Here is a 14,726-nt window from a genome sequence, read left to right as displayed (position 1 = left end):
AGCTGAAAACTTTCTTCTTTTAGTTTTGTGAGACATTTTTCATATACTTTTAAAGTTACTGGTCTTCATGGGATCATGAGAGAAAAGTCCTGCTTAAATAACTTAATTTCCCTTTATGACAAGGTCACCCATCTAGTTGACCGAGGGAAGACAGTAGATGTGGGATTATTTTTATTTTGGCAAAGCTTTCAATACAGTCTCTTACAGTATCCTTCTGGACAAAATGCCCAGCACACACAGCTGTATGTGTCCATAATACATAAACAGTATGATTTTATACTGTTGTAGTTTGAGTTTCTTTTCCCAAGAAAGGCAGCCAATTTAGGCAGTAACCTGTCTGAAGACTATTCAGGTTTTCAGATGGAGAAATTTTGTTACTGGGCACATGTAGCCCTTAAGCAAGTGTCTTGGGAAATTGTTGCTGTTCCTATATTCTCACCAGAGATGGAGGGACAGATTACAAGAGTGCTTCTAGGCCACTATCATGCCAGGTGGAATGGATATGCATAAACCCTCTCAAGTTCATTAGGGGCACTAAACTCTGATTGAAGGGTAATAACTCTTTCAACCGCTCTACCAGGACCACAAGCCTCAGGGCAGGTGACTGGAAGCTGTTCATTGTGACCATTCTTTCCCTTCTTTTCCTAATAGAATCTTTTTCAAACTTGTCTGTGTTAAACCAGTAAGTTGTTCATGTTCTCAGAAATCTTGAGGATGTCTCCTTCCTTCACTCTTATCCTTAGGTGTATGTCCCAGGATTTTTTGCAGAAAATTTGAACATATTTAATTTCTTGGAAATTCCACCTCTCGATTTCAAGGTCCATTAGAGGACACAGGTATGGGAATTGACATTTTGACTCAAATCCATGAGAGGCAATTGAATATTCTAATGTGCAGTAGGTATAACTTTGGATTTTCGGTTCTGACTCTGCATTGTGCAGCTACTCCCTACTACTAAAATATGTACACAAACACAACGTAACATTAAGGACCCCTAATGATTTTATTAGCAACTTGATTATTTTTTCAGGAGAAGGGCATTATGAAGGGACCTTTCATGTGTTAAGAACTTTTCCAACTAATCTATGAAGGCAAAGTCAGCTGGGCTTTGTGAATCAGGGTATTTCTAGATACTAGTAAGAAAGGGATTTTAATCATGTGACAGGCTTGATTTTTTTTTAATTGAATTACATAATTAAACAAATGCAATACTAACAGTATTGAGGCTCTCCAGCTTTAGCCCACTCACAGCAAGCTACTGGAGCTAGGTAGCCACTGAAGGGAGAGAGAACTTTGCCAGGGACTTCTGTTGTGCAAGCTTTGTCCTCAAATGAATGCATGTACACATAAGGAGTCTTACAGCTCATGCAAATAGGGGAGCTGATGAGTGGGCAAGCTGCTTACAGCACTTTCACTGATTCTACATATGGACACAGTATGTGGGAAAATGTTTGCACCACCTGCTCAAATTAACTTACTGTTCTTTGCCTTGAATGATCCCCTGGGGAATCAGTGGAGAGCAGGAAACACCCAGCTCTTTCAGACCCCAGTTCAATTTCTTGTAGGAAAAGCTGTTAATGTTTATGTACACCCCAAGGCTTGTGAGAACGGAGGAATTTAACATTAAAAATCCCATTGTCAAACCAGGGTTTTCAGTACAACTTTAAATCAAGTATCTGGACCCTTCATTCTATTTCTTGTATCCACATCTCACGTTGATATCAGCAGTGATTTTCAGTGCTTCATTAACTGGTCTTTATCTTCAACTCATTTGTTTACTAATTTTCAGGGATTAAAACCCATAATGCCATACAGCTTTCAAATATGAGGCAGACAAGTGTGTATTACAGATTGGGAACTGGCATTAGCCCAGATTTTCTGCTCTGTAGCTCTAATCCAGTCAGTTATTAGCTGAAGACAACACTGTGCAGTTTAATTGTTCATGTGTAGGAACAAGACCACAATAATAGCTCTGTTGTCTCTCCTTGTCTTCCAAAGCTTATGGGGATTAGGCTTTGTTGTGACACTTTTGTTTTCCGCTGGTGAACAGAAAAATTAATTTGTGCAATCCTAGGCTTCCTCACTGAGGTACATCTCTGTTTTGCCTTCTTTTCCAGCCTTTCCTGTAGTGAAGCACAGGCTCTGATTTGCCTCCTGGACACGGAAAGCCCAGAGCCAGTGTCTCACATCCACCTTGCTGTCACAGCTATGCCATGTTGCTTGCTCCACATGCCTCCCACACAAACAATCTCACAGAGAGCCCTGTGCCAATGCAGCTTCTGTACCTCTGCCATCAGCACCATCCTCCTCCACATGCACTCTGTGGACTGCACACCTGCCTGTGCCCATGCCACAGTCATCAGGACAGCGACTAGGGCCGGACCCAGGCTGTCAAAGCCTTGCTCACGGTCATCTGCTTCCCTTCACAGCAACCAGTCATGATGAACTGCTCCCACATCTCATGCAAATTTTAAGGGAAAATTGTAAAGTCCAGAGACAGCTGAGTCCTGTGTGTGGTTTGGTTCTTCTGATTCAAAGCTGATTATCAAATCAGCTTTGTTGGAGCCTGTTCCAGCCAAGTGCTTCAGCTCTATCGCAGAAGCAGTGTAGAAGGAACAGCTCCTAGACCTTCCCAGCCTCAGGAGCAGATACACCAGTGCACGGAGGGCACTGGGTTTGGATGGCACTCTTGACATGGCAGGCTGCCGTTTCTGTGCTGCCCGAGTGACAGAACAGCCGTATCCCTTCTGGGTGCAGCAGAATCGCTCTCTAACTTCACTTGTAGCTTGTTTAGCTGATGCTGTTTCAAAGCAACGTGAATATAGGCCATACTCCCGATCCGAGGGAGTGAAGCACGCTGGAGGTGGCCCTCGGGTGCCTTTCTGAGCGATAACAAACAGGCAGCCAGTGAGATCGAAATGACAGAAAACTGCGTCTCATCCAGGGAGGACGGTCAAAGAAATTCAGCGGAGCTGCTAGTCATTCTGCCTCTCTTTCTTCTTCTGCCTCGCAGTCTGAGATGGATGATGTGTCCCAAAATCAGGTCAGAGAGGAAGGCTCCGGCAGGGGGCTGTGGAGGCTGTGGAGTGTCCCCCGCAGCATCCCCGAGGGGCGCTGGCGGAGCGCGGCCAGCAGGGGGCGCCCCAGCCCCGCGACAGCGCCGCTCGCGGCCCCGCCCCCTGGTCCCCGCCCCCTGCTCCCCCCTGCTGCCCCAGCCCGCCTGTGAAACCCTCGCTGTGTATCCCGATGAGCCATGGTCACACCACCCGCTCCTTGCTCCCGGGCTGGAAACGCCAGGGGTGGTGGGGAGGGGTTCTGCTGATCTGCGGAGTGCCCAGCAGTGATGGGCCCGGGTGAGTTTTCCAGGCAGTGTGCAGTACCGACCCCAGCCAAGAATCCGTGAGGCTGGGAATCATGGAGAAAATCTTAAGGCTCACTAATCTAGGGAAGTCAAGAGAAGACGTGACAATATTTAAACAGGTGAAGGCTGCTACAAAGAAAAAGTTGTCCTCCAGTCCCACAGAGCACGAGCTACTGGGCTTGGATACAAGAAAACACCAGTTTAGGTCAGATGCTTGAATAACATTTCTAATACGTAAGGTTTTTGTTTTGTGTGGTTGTAGTGATTTGTTCTGTATTACAAGTTCTTAAGAACCTGTTGTGACATGGACAGACATATGGCCATCCAAGAAACAGCCTGGTACCTTCCCTGGCAATCTGTTCAGTTGCTGATTCAAATGTTGCACTGGGTCTCTATTTGCTACAAACCAGAGATCACTGAAGACAATGGAGCTTTTCTGGCTGATGTCACCAATACTCCTATCAGTTCTTAAGAAACATAATGTAAAAATAACTTCTTAAGAAAGAAGAGAGCAGAATGAATGGAAGATGAAGGCAGGAGGGAGGGAAGAAAAGAAGGAAAGAGAGGAATGGAAGGCAGGCAGAAGTGCACTTAGCTTCCCCACCTCTTTTCTAGCCCTGGAAATCCCAAAAATTCCTGGAAATCTCTATGCCTAAGAACAGTGGCATGTTCATGAGGAGCCTTTCTGGTACATTACACAACAAACTTACTTCAGATATACTGTGCTGTAGCTGGTAACCATTCCATGAAGCTCAGTTTCAGTATAAAAAAGAATTGCATTTTTAGTAGAGCTGAAACACTGAAGAAATCCGGGAATCATCTACCATGCCCTCTCCTCACTACCGGCATTTGCCATTGATCTCAAAACAATTCCACATCAATAGCAACATTTAAAGAAGATATTCAATGTATTAAATGTTAAGAACAGGATTTACATGTCACATTAGGCTTCTCAGAAGACACCAGTTAAATCTTGCAATTGCTAATTAATGGAGTGTTCAATTACCACAACTCTCTCATTCATAACTCACAGTGGAGCAGAAGACGATTTACAGTCATGTAGGCTCTTGCAGAGACACCACAGTTGTCAGAGGGATCTCTGGCACAGTCCTGGCACAAAGGCACCTCCAAGACCTCCTGCTGGCAGAGGTCCTTGCTTTTGATAAACTTCCCCCCATTTCAGCCCTCCCTCTCCACTTTCAGAAGTGTTGTGCACCAGAAACCAAGCTGAAACAGCAGAATCTCCAGTCACACTGTTTCACATCAGCAGACCTGCATCTTACTTTGGTCCTTGTAAAGACATGTTCAACCATCACAGTTCTTGCTGAGCCAGCAAAGGAAACACTGCCCGAAGTAAGTATACACAAAAGTACCAACACTGTTGACATAATCAGGGTGCAGCACCACGAGCTAAAATGAAATCAGGCCAGCAAGGTTCACAGTATCCCCAAAAGCACAGGGTTTGTCAATCAGATCAGATCATGTGAAGTCTTTCCTGCAGGCTAAGGCAGTGTTCCCATGCTCTGACCAAGAAATCATTGAACTTTTGCAGCTGAAGCAGTGGGAAACTTGGGAACAGATCTGTAATTTGTCAAGGGGCTCACAGAGTTTGAACAAAACACCATTGGTGGTGTAGGAGGAAATAGTAAAAAAAATACTGAACTGTCACTCTGTATCAACTTGAACCAAACACATGACACTGCAAATAGCTGGGGCTTGAGTATAAGCTTGGCACACTGATACTTGAGCAAATCTGAGGATAAAATCTGTGATCAGCTGTGTAAGGGACATTATTGCAACTTGATAGTCAGGCTGCTGAGCCTAAAGGCCTCTCATCTGCTGCTTAGCCAAGGTTCACAGGGCTATACCTGCTACAGGACAGTCCTGTGGTGGATTTCGTGCCATGGAAAGCTTGTGGCTGGGCAAGGCTGATGCCTGGAAGAGGTGGGATTAGAAGCAGACTCAGAAGCAAGAAGCTGTGGTCAGGGGGAGCAGCTCCATCTAGAATGACACTGTTCAAAAGGCCAATGTCCTTGGATGCCAAGAAAGTCATCAGGCACACTCCCCAAAAGCATCAACCAAATTCTTCTAATGTAGCAGTGTCCCATCTTTCTTGGTGGCTTTCACTCACCAGTTGTGGGGAAAAAACCCAAACTTATTTGAAATCAGTGTACAGCACTAGATTAAAATGCCCAAAGTGAAATTTTCTTCCTTTGATGCCAGGCACTGGATGGTTCTTCCTCAGAATTGAAGATCTGTGTAGCTTGCACCTTATTTGATTTGGTGTGTTTTGATCATTCACACATTAAAAGCCTGCTCTGTGCTTTTACAGCAAGTGGAAACAGGAAGTAAAACTCCTTGTTTTTGTCTCAACATGTCTGGACTTGATTTCCACATACCACATACTTGCAAAGCTCAGCCTAATCCTAAACTAACCCAGGATGTGAAGTAAGAAAAAATCAGAAAACATGCCTTCACATCTGTACAAATGAAACTGTATTTAGACAACAAATGTGTGTTCAGACTAAATGGGTGTTTAAGCCGTACTGTCATTGAACTTATGTTGTGACTTATCAGAAATGGAACAGAGAAGCAGGAAAAGGATAGAAACAATTCCAGGACACAACTGGTTGTTATAACCATCTCTTGACACATTAAAACAAATGTTTTCTTGACCAGTAAAATATTTGTATGTGTCAACCTAGTAATTTGGAGTATCACCAAATGCCCCTTGTACTTAAACAGGTGGTGTAACACAGTTTTTTAATGTTTTGTGGGTGAAACATTTAACCCTTTTCCAGCAGGAAAAGCCCACTGCAAGAGTGAAAGCAAAGAGCCAGAACAGCAGTGGCAAGCAGGGTTGCATATCGAGGAAGTCATGGATAACTGCAGAGATCATGTCGTTTGGTGTGGTATCCCTGCTATTTCAGTCTTCATTAGACCCACGGCGTGTTTTTACATGGACACCCCGTGCAGTCCCACACCTAGGGGTTCTTTCTTACACTTGTTCACATTTCCAAACGGCTTCCAATGACGGCCACGCGTGTGCCAGCACGCCGCCAGCAGCCACGGCAGGCACGGACACCTGGGCAGCGCTGCTGGCTCCCAGTCCAGGGCTCCAAGGTGGGTGCCAAGCTGGCCCTCCTGCGCCAAGCTGGGCTCGGCTGAGAGCGGTCGCCGCAGCCGCAGAGTTGCTTCACCAGTACAGGGAAGCAGCCTCAAAGACGTGGCTCAATTCCCTGTCAGAAGGACCCCCGCCCCCCACGGAAGCTGAAGGCGCTTGGAAACCCGCTGACGGCACCCCCGCACGCTCCGCTCCGGGGTTCCCGCAGAAATCCCGCTAGGCCCTGGCGGCCCTTCCGCCGGCAGAGATCCGAGCGGCAGCCGGACCCGGGCCAGAGCGGAGCGGCCGCCGGCGGAGCGGCCGCGCGGGGAGAGCGAGGGAGGAGGAGGGACCAGCGCGCCCCGCGGGCTGGGAGCTGTAGTCCGCTGCCGCCCGCTGCCGCGCAACCGGGAGCGGAGGAGGACTACAGTTCCCAGGGTGCCCCGCGGGGGCCCCGCCCCGCGCTGACTCCTGCAGCACGTTGTCCGGCTAACGCGCCCCGCGCCGCTCCGCCCGCAGCGCCCCGGCCCGCGGCGGCTCCGCCGCTCCCATCGCCCAGCACGGCAGGTCAGCGGGGACGGGGGGCGGCCGCGCTGTCGCGTCCCGCCGGGCCTGGGGGCAGCGGGGCCGTGCTGGGGCCGACCCCGGTCACGGCGGGTGCGTGCAAGGGGAAGCGGATGGGGGGTGTCGGGGTTCTCCCGGTGCTCCGCAGGAGGGGAGGGGGCTGCGAGCGGGGCGGCCATGTCCCCTCGCTGCTCGCCCTTGGCACGCACCCGGCCCTGCCTCTCCAGGTGCCGGCCCGGAGCTGCTGCCGGGCAGCGCCTGCTTGGGCAGGGAGGTGGCCGGGGGGCGGCGGCCCTACTGGCTCCCACTGCTGGAAGCTCTCCCCGGGCCTGGCGAGAGAGTTGCAGCCGGGGCTGGTCCGGCGCTGCCCCGCCGGTGACCCCGCGGGCAGCGGGGCCGAGGGGCCTCTCCGGGCGGGGGCGGCCTCCCGGCGGGCGGGCGAGCGAGCGAGCTCCGCCTCGTAGCGGGCGGACTGAGGCGTTCGGCCCCGCGCGGTGCAAGAGGAGGACGGGAGGCCGCTGCCCGCCGCCTACCGGGGGCGCTCCGCGAGGAGGCCAGCGCTGCCCTGCCCTGCCGGCCGGGGAACTGCAGCTGGGTAGGAAACTTGTGGGGAAATGCGACTCTTGGGGCCGTTTGTAAGCGTGTCCTCAGTTCCCTCGTTACGGCTGTTCCCTGGTTTGGGGGTTCACGGACGTGGCACAACGCTCCTGATCCAGGTGTTTGATGATAAGAGCGTGGGATTTGTTTGGTTCTGGCGGGGAGCTGCGGTAAAGCTGAGACTCACAGTTTTTCTTTTTTTTTTTTCTTTTTTTTTTTTTTTGGGTCTCTAAACAGTCGTGGCTTTTTCTGAGTTCACCTCTGAAAATAGTTCAAATTAACCTAGCTCTTGAACATAAGTCGTATGACAGGCATAGCCTGGGCAGATGTCCATACAACAGAGGTGTTTATTTTTGCTCCCTTTCAGGAAGAAAGAAAGAGACTATTTTTTTTTTTGGTAAAACTTGGCAGAAAGTTGCAACTGATGGGTTGGAAAAGTGAGAGAACGGGATGGTCTGTTACAGGTTAGATGCTGTTTTGCAGATGTGGTGGTGACAATACCAGTCAAAAGAAATACCCAGGGAGTCTGGAATGGCACTTCACCTTTTGTAGAGATGTGTATCTGTGCAACTACTGTTCATCTCATCGGTGGAAGTATTCTTTCTTGGAAAGCTAACAGAACAAAGCAAAAAAAAATTTGAAAACCCAAACCAAACAGATTCCAGGGGTTTCTCTACTGTATTTTATTGGGGGATAGACCTTACACAGTAGAGGATAAACACGTCCATTTAATTATCCTAAGCTAGACGAGTTTATTAATTGAAAAATCTGGGTTGTGCCTGTGGCACTGGTTTGTGCCTTGCTGTTGGTGGCAGTCAGTAGACTTTCAAGATTCAGTAACTTGAATTGACTATTGTATTGTAAATTTCAGTTTTAAGTTGCTTATCGTAAATTTCAGTCCTCACAGTGTCTGGCGCTCTGGCGTCTTAAATGTAGACTTGGATATTGTGTAGCTTGGTGCTAGAAGAGTTTGATTTTTCAGTGTATTCTTTCTTCCATATGGTAAATATGATGAAACACTGCTGCTGCTGCCACCACAACTGTGAATGAACCACGTGGTATTGGCGTCTATTTGTGGAGAGTTATACAAGTGCTTTTTTAAAATAATACTTTTTGGAAAGCATCCTCTTTTTCCTTATTTGCTATTCAGGGAAAGTGCAGAAAGAGATTTGGGACAGTCTTTGAAAATGTAGAAATGAGAGCAGGCCAGAGATAAGTGTGCCCCAGATTTAATGGGAGTGGTGTGTAACTGTGTCTGTCTGAGGTGATATCACAGCATGTGCTTTGCCAGCCAGTGCCAGTGAGAAAGAAGGGTCCTGTAGCTCTCCTTGTCCTGTCAGGAGACGGGACACTGGCTGTCTTTCATAGATGATTTAGTACGAAACCTGACCTATATATTCTCTTGGTAGTGGTTGTTACTCGATTAGAAACATATTTGCAAATACATTTGTGGATTGAATTTGAGATCAGACCTTCAGTTACTGAATGTTTCTTTAAAGGGTCATTCAAATTTCAGGTGGTTTCAACATGTTAGTTAATATTGTGGTTCTGTATTTGAACTTAAAACTTTTGCAGTGAGTGTTTTTCTCCCTTTCTAAAAAGGACTCAAGGGAACAAAACTTTAATATTAACCACAATTTATAGATTTGTGTGAAAACGTGCATGAACTCAGTGATGAGTTCTTTTCCTGTATACTTACTTTTCTAATAATAATTTTTAAAAAGTAGAGGAGCTGTTTTCTATTTCCTCCTATCCTCCCTTGCCTTTAGTTGACCTGCTTTGCAGTTTTGATTGAAATCACAGAGGGATGCAAGAACTTAGTATGTCCATGTTGCAAGAATTTAAATGTCCTGATGACCCTGCATGTCAAGCACTACACTGGAGTTCTGGGAGTGTGTCTTCCAGTGGGTAAGCCCTTCAGGCTGTCTGGGCTGTCTATCTCAGGAAGGGTGTGCACACTTTTGAAAGAGAGCAAGAGCCTACACTGCAGCTGAACAATTCCATGACTGCTGGTGAAATTGAAGAAAGTGTCCAGTCACCTGTGTACTGCATCTGGAGATCCTGGTCTTGCTTTGCTAGGATGCATATCTCACATGTTGCTCAACTGGTAGCTGCCCTTCAGAAGGACAGCAAGACTGTCAGTTACAGTGTAGCCTGTAAAGAAGGCCTGTGTGTGAAGAACTGGGATCAGGAGTTGCTGAGGGTTTTCTCATTTCTTGGAAGGGCAGCTGATAGTGATGGAAATAGAGATTTTTTTAAAAAAAATTTTAAATATATGTATGCTGAATTTTTTAGGTGCAGAATCCTTACAGCTGAAATGAGTGATGCAACAGCTGGATGGACTTGGAATTAGAACAGCTTTCCTGTGAATGTGTCCATAGTACTGAGTTGTTAGTGTTACCGTGGGGTTTCTGTGACTGCAGGCTGCAGTTTGCTGCCCTGGAGCTTTGTCTCTGAGGAGTTTTTCTTCAGTTCCCTGCCACAGTAGAGCTGTGTTTCTTGTTGCCAGAAGATGGGCCCATGTCATGTAACTGTTTTTAGCTTTGTGTTCACCTAATGATTTTGAAAGAGTAGATCAGCTTGTTCACAAGCGTCACTATCATATTTGGGGAGAGTAGGATGAAAGGGACAGGCAGAAGAACACTACTGATAAGTAATGTGCTTGGCAGCTGGGAAAAATTTTGTCCTCTAAAATCCCAAATTTACCATCATAAGGATTGCATTTCAAAGTGTTTGTAGCAGAAATGAATGTACTTTTGAGATGCAGCTTCTGCATATTTCAGCAGCCATTGACACTGCAGAACTTATTCACCCATTTCCTTTGCTTGCTGCTTGTAGGTAATGAGCAGAGTGTAAAACCTGCTTCTTCTAGAACTCCATACGCATGCAGCAGCTGTGCCATTTTCCTTCTGTTTTGCTTCAGAGTGTTTTGCAGAGGGTTTTCCAAAACCAGAAGTATCACTTGGTTCATAGATATACATGGCCTGGAGGGAGGAGATGTACTGGTATCTTACCCCAAGCTGCTGCATACAGGAAAGTCTAATAAATTATTTTGGTTCTACATCTTTGCTGAATTCACATAATTCACATTGGAATACAATAGGAAAGTGACTTGGATAGATTCTAAAAAACTGACAGTTTCTGAGAGCCTGTCCAGACTTGAGCCACATCACTGTGGTCTTTCTGTCCCATGTTTATAAATTTAGCAGTATCTTTACAACCTCTGCAATCTCTTAAAAGAGTAAGGATTTGAGCTAATGTTTGTTCATAAATCTGCAATGCAGTGCATTAGCATCCTGATTCACCTCATACTTACTCATTTCATCAAGTAGCCCTAGTCAGTGTAATAGCAATAACTTCATAAAACCACAGAGCATGTGAGAATGCTTTCTTGTCCTTCACCGATAAACATGTTTTCTGTGTCCCAGGCCACATATTCTCATGTTTCAACACCTCCTTTCAAGCAAAATGAATGTAGTTTTCCTTGACTTTTATGTTTTAACTTCCAGAGCATGCAAATGGATGGTGACTCTAGTGTGCAAGTACCTGAGTTTAGGCTGCATATGTCTGCAGAGTTCATTTTGCAGGAACACCTCATTGATGCTCAGAGGGTAAAAATATGCATTTTGAAATTTGTGAACTTCTGAGTCATGAGAAACCAGAGCCATGCTCTACAACCATTTGTGATTACAGAACCAGTTGCTCAGTTGAGTTTCAAAGGCGTGGGTTTGTGTCAAAGAGATAACATGCAATATGCAGAGTAGGTCACCTTGGTGATAATTTTGAAATACATTCCAATTTCTGAATTTGTGGCTGTTACATTAATTGGCAGACAGGTTTCAGCTGATGCATCCTGAGTATGAGTAGGCTATCAACAGAGTAGACGCCATTTGGAGCTGATGATTGTTTGTAAACATTTGTAAGATTTCTGTTTGTAAGTATGGAAAAAGCCTCATCAACCTTAAATAGTCTGTTTATGTTGCAGAGTATGGTGCTGAGACTTAAGTGGGTATTTGTTATTTTGGTTTTGCCTTCTTAGTAGGTTAAATATTATGCATGGAAGGTATTTCAGACTGAGTAAAAAGTGCAAAAGTTTGTCAGTGGGAGAAAAGTTGGGTCTGTATCTTCTGAGGTACTGATATACCTCTTTTGTTTACATAAAATAAGTGATCCTGATAAAGGGTAGCAGCAATTCAAGCATTCAAGGGAGATGTGCTTATGCAGTGCATAATAGGAATGTAAAGTCTTCAAGTTATACACGCTAAATCAAATATCCATTGCTAGTGAAACTGCAGGTTTAGAGGATGAAAGGAGCACAGCACACTTACTGCACATAGATGCAGGTAAATTTTTATTGCTGTAACTCATGCCAAGGAAGCTGTGTTCTGGCCAGGGATACTGGTGTTAAGAGGGCTACCACACAAGTCTGTTTGTGGCACAGTCTTTTGTGTGTTCCTGTGGCTTATGTATAGTTCAGGTCAGTTTTGGCTCAGCTGTAGTGTGATCTGTGTGAGATGTATTATATTTTCACTGGAAGACTGCCACTTTATTATTTGACAGCTTGATCTCAGATTCAGTCCTTAGCCTATCTCTTGTCTTTCCCACAGCAGCTTTGGAAGAACAAGGATGAATGGTGGTGCCTTGTTACTGGGAGGAAGTGCTGTCCTGTGGGGTGTGTGGGGATCCTAGAAGGACCAATGATTAAAAACAAAGGAAAACTCAGATTACAAAATTGAAATGCTTTGAAAGTTCCACAAGCCTTCTAACTACTTGTTTAGCTACCAGAGGTCAGATCTGTAGATGTATTTGAGCATCCGTATACCTCAGTTACTTATTTGTAAAACGGGGACATACAATCCTATCTTGGAGGCTACAGGATTAACATTTGGAGTACCAGGGGATGTGGGTACCTTCTGCAATGTTAGTGAACATTTTAGCTATCAAAAGCACTAATAGGTACATTTGGATTTGTTTGTTGAGGGGATCAAACACAGAAATTTTTGCCCGTTTCTTTCAGTAAAAGGTGGAACAATCTATAGCTTGGCACTTCTTTCCCAGTTTCTTTACTAGCTATTCTAATGTGTGTGCAGCACATAGAAAATACAGAGCAAATTGTACAGACAACTTTTATTTCCCTCTTGCAGTGTCAACATGTTGAGGAAACAAAGTGCTGCTTCTGAATTTCTGTATAGCTCAGAAGGAGGAAAACATCCAATAAAAATCTTGTTAAAAATAGTTGACTATGTTGTTATGTGGGTAGGAGCATGAGAGGTTTTTTGAGGGCTTTTTTATTGATTCAGTTGAATCACTGTCTGAAGGAAGCAAATTTAGACAAGACAGTAAAGGAACAAGTTTAGCCCTACTGTAGGGGGATACTGTTACAAATTGTATGTGTGGTATTTGAATTTTCTCAGTTAATTACCTCACTGAAATTAAACAGGAAAGCCCTTCTGTTCTTTAACCTGCTAGAAGCCCTGATTTGTGAATGCATGTACCTCATGTGTTCTTGAGACTGCAAGCTAAGAGAGTTTCAGGTGCCTAATTACAAAGCTAGAACCGAAACACTTTGGTTGACTAAGGCTATCAAGGATGAAAAATGAGTTCATGAGAAGATTTCATGCTAAGAAGTGCTACTAAAGCTGGTTTATAATTGGAGAACTGGAGGGCTAATGTGAAGTAGCATGGCAGGGAGTCCTTCCTACTTCTGCTTTGCCAGCCTCTGTGCAGGGTAAGCATTGCTAGATGATGTTGAACTTTTTCTGTGTGTTCCTTTCTGAACTTGCTATTTTGGGGGAAAGAGAATAATGCTCATGTGCATGGGAAAAATACAGCCCTTCTTTGACAGTACTTTTCTCAGTAGCAATGGCTGTCCTGTGTATGCTGTGGGAGAAAGAAGACCTTGAGAGGAAGTAGGTGCTTAGACATGAATAATGGCTAAGTTCTAGGTATGCAGTTTGTTCAGTGGTCTCAAAAATTCCTCTTTGGTTGCCCAGGTATCTTAAGAGTTGACAAAAGGGCTTCATCTTTTCACACATGTATATATAAACAACTATTTTTAATGGCCTAGTGAATGGCAGGCTCCCCCGGACTAACAAAGATGCAGTCAGTACAAGAATTACATTTGTGTGGAAAAAAGGTGCTTGAGGTGGAGATTCAGCCATCAAGGAGTTCTTTCAAGAAAATTTCAGAGGCAAAGCCTCATCTTGCTGGGTTATAAGGAGCATCAGACCCCTCTTTGTTTCTTCTAGCTCCAGGAATTTTCTTGGTAGTACTTGAAACAGGAGAATGAATCCCTGATTAAGACAGTCTTCTGGCAGATAAGAGAACAGAAATACATCCTAATCTCTCATCTTTATGAGTGCCTAAAAGCTGTGTCTCCCAGTGCATCTGAAAGAAGTACACTGTTGTGTCTGAGATTTTCAGTATGTGATATATATCACAAGGGGCTCTTGTAAGGGCCTTTGAAGTAGCTGTAGGAGGGGAATTTGATTGCTTTCACATGTTCATGCCAAATCTCATGGTAAGTAGAATTTGAGGTTATGAGATATTGCAGTATACATATTATAGAACACTGTACATAATTGTCTGAATAGGATTTTTTTGCCTGTGGTTTTTCAGCTTGGGATTGAATTTCCTTTTGTTCCCTGGCAAGTTCTGCTGACCACCTCTTTTTCACATGCACGTCCTCTAATCTTCAGTGATCTTTTTCTCCTGGAGGAGCACTGCTGTGTGTTGCACCTCTAAATGACTATGAGAATTCCTTGCTTGCCAAAATTGTTTAAAATTCACCTGTGGGTGAACAAACACAGACAAAGAAGATGCCTTATTACCTTGTGTAATTTCTTTAGGAAAGTAAACTTAAAAAAAAAAAAGCCCAAAACACAGGCTGGAAAATTAAACTGCAAGAAATTTGGAAATGCATGGATGTAAATTGCTCAGATGGTTGCCAGAATTTGATCTGAATTGGCCCCTTTTCTTGCTGTTGGACATGGTGGAAAGAAGTACATACAGATTTGTGCACTTCAGTTGGTTATCTGTGTAACAACAAGGTACATTCAGTCTTCTCTCAGAGGCTTCAGTTATATTTCAAATATCATAGCA

General features: G+C 45.1%; 1 protein-coding gene across 4 annotated transcripts in view; it reads left to right on the top strand.

The window, feature by feature from the left end:
- Positions 1-6,922: 6,922 nt before the first annotated feature.
- The window catches only part of TRABD (TraB domain containing), a 33,380-nt gene continuing 25,576 nt past the window's right edge, over positions 6,923-14,726 (top strand). For 2 of the 4 annotated variants that reach the window (XR_015772555.1, XM_005519213.3), the window contains exon 1: positions 6,923-7,031. The gene's annotated coding sequence lies outside the window, so the exon portion shown is untranslated. Of the gene's footprint in view, positions 7,032-7,560; positions 7,624-9,973; positions 9,991-14,726 lie in introns of those variants that run through there. The other 2 variants (XM_088055578.1, XM_014249046.2) reach the window with 2 other exon arrangements.

This window comes from Pseudopodoces humilis, chromosome 5 (genome assembly GCF_049639895.1).
Source record: "Pseudopodoces humilis isolate 2021_Gansu_Grassland_sample_001 chromosome 5, ASM4963989v1, whole genome shotgun sequence".
Classification (NCBI taxonomy): domain Eukaryota; kingdom Metazoa; phylum Chordata; class Aves; order Passeriformes; family Paridae; genus Pseudopodoces; species Pseudopodoces humilis.
The sequence above is the reverse complement of the archived record's forward strand: the minus strand, read 5'-3'. Positions and strand labels throughout refer to the sequence as shown.